Genomic DNA, 2524 nt, shown 5'->3' on the forward strand with positions numbered 1-2524 from the left:
CCTGCAGTGGCGTAGCAACGAACCAAGAAATGCCAACGGTTGTCAGAAACCTCCAGGCTCCAGGAAATGGCAAAGAAGCATCTCCCCTCAGAGTCTTGGGGAGCCTCTCTCCCAGAAAGAGCATGGCCCTGCTGACAAACTTGACTTCTAGCCTCCCGAAGGATGAGACAATAACTCTGAGGTGTGCAGCCACGCAGCAAGTGGGACTTTGTTACAGCAGCCCGAGGGCATGGATACTTCTGGGTACAGGCCTTCCCCTCAGCAGTGTCCCCACAGTTTTCAATAGTGCATTCCCATACTTGCGGTCAGCTCTAAACCAGATCAAACAGGTCTCCTAGTGCATAGTAAAACCGGCAGAGGGAGGGCCTAAATATTTTAAATCTGAATAGCTAGACTGAACACAAAATCAGATGTTTTAACATGGGAGTAAACTTCTCAGGGAACTTTAACGCAAGCCAGGCAGGAACAGGAGCAGGGAAGATGAAGGAAAAAAAATTAAAAACCTCCCACAAAAAACAAGTAGACACAAAACATTCCCCCCAAAACGCTTATTTGAATCATCTAGTTAACAAATTGTTAGGGAATGCTTGTTGAGCTTTCCCTGTCATTAGAAAGCAAAATAAATAATGAAACTTGACAATAAAGATAAGGAGAAGTAATTTTCAATTTCAATTTGTCTTTCTGAATGACGCCTCTTTGATCTTTTATGATGGGTAAATTGCATTTGAAATGAAACCTTTTAAATGAGTTATCTTTTGGGTAGTTATTTTACACACCTTTAAAATGTATTTTACTTATTTGTTGGGGGTGGGACAGCAAGATGAATTCTGAAGAACTTGAGAGGAAAATAATTTCAGGAGGTAATGGATGAACTTGGTCTGGAAGATTGATCAGGCCGGTTGCAAGAGAGTGCTAAATGCATAACCGGAGTAGAACTAAATATCTGATTGTAATTAAAACTTTGGGTTCCTAATGGCTGCATGAAAGATATTTTAATAAACGTGAAATGCACTTTCTAAATGGCACGCTAACTTTTAATGACTTGCGTGTTTTGTTTGATTAGTAACCTGGACTGTTAAATTAAAGCCAACTGCAAGTGCATGATAAAATATTGATGGTTTCAGGCAAATGAATTGGGGGAGTTATGCTTGACAGATTTTTTTGTATCATTAAGGGTTTTAACTGGTGGAAAATATATATTGCTGGTGCTTAAAGATAGTTAAGGAGGATCTTGTTGTTTATAGGACCTCGTTTTAATTTTACAGCAATCATAAGGGGGGAATCTGAATTATTCACAGATGGCTGGTCAAGAGAGGTCACTTAATTAAAAAAAGTGTTATTTTAATTATACCTGTTTCACTTTCCTGGCATCGGAAATTAAATATTTTGAGGTATTTGGTTATTTCTGCTCCATAGAGTACCTGGACTTGTGCTGACTGGGGTGAAGCCCTAATGCACAAGTCTTTTACTTCTTGCTAGTCAGGAAGTTTGCTTTATGGATCAGGGTTGCAGAAAGAATTACTTCGTTCCAAGTTTCATACATAAGAAAAGAACAACCACATATAATTTCTCATATTATATATATATCCAAGTAGATTGTGTATAATCTATTTTTTGCATTTGCAGATCCATTTCTAGAAGGATACCTATGAGAACATGAGACCTGGCTGGGTACTTGTAGGAAAAGGCACTGAGGAGACAAAAGAGAAGGACATTTTCTTCCCCTGTTTTTGGTGTGTGAAATGTAAATATGTTTTGCAATGAGAATATATTCATTTTATATACTTAAGAAAATTCCTTCTGGAACAAAGAGTTACCTTTTAACAGTTCAAGGCGTACTCCCTTTTCATGCTTCCGATCCGCACCAGAGCCTTTTCTGGATCCTGTCAGATGATGTGGCTCAGTTTAAGGAACTTCTTTCACTGGATGAAGTGTCTTCCCTTCCCTCCGTCCCTTCAGCCATTCATCTGTCCTCCAGCGGTTAATGTGCAGTGCCTCCTAATACATATATTTTTTATAGTCTACAGCAGTGGTTCTCAACCTTCCCAATGCTGCCACCCTTTAATACAGTTCCTTATGCGGTGGTGACCCCCCAACCATAAAATTATTTTCATTGTTACTTCATAACTGACATTTTGCTACTGTTACGAATTGGGTGACTTCGGTGAAAGGGTCGTTCAACCCCCAAAGGGGTCGAGACCCAGAGGTTGAGAATTGCTGGTCTAAACGAAAGGACCATGTTGATACAGAGACCTCAGCAGCATTCTTCAGAGAGCCCTCTCTCTTGTAGGGCTTTCATAGGGGGAACTGTGGGTGGATGAGGAGCTTTGTGGAGGAAGTCAGGACACCGATTTAGGCTGGTAGTTCTGAGGTGGGTTGCTAACTGCAAGGTCAGCAGTTTGAAACCATCAGCTTCTCCAAAGGAGAAAGAGTCGGCTTTCTACTCCCATAACGAGTCACAGCCTCAGCAACCCCTCTCCCCCCCCAGGCAGTTCTCTTCTGGCCTATGGGGTGGCTATGAGTC

Source organism: Tenrec ecaudatus, chromosome 14 (assembly GCF_050624435.1).
Source record: "Tenrec ecaudatus isolate mTenEca1 chromosome 14, mTenEca1.hap1, whole genome shotgun sequence".
In the NCBI taxonomy this organism is placed as follows: domain Eukaryota; kingdom Metazoa; phylum Chordata; class Mammalia; order Afrosoricida; family Tenrecidae; genus Tenrec; species Tenrec ecaudatus.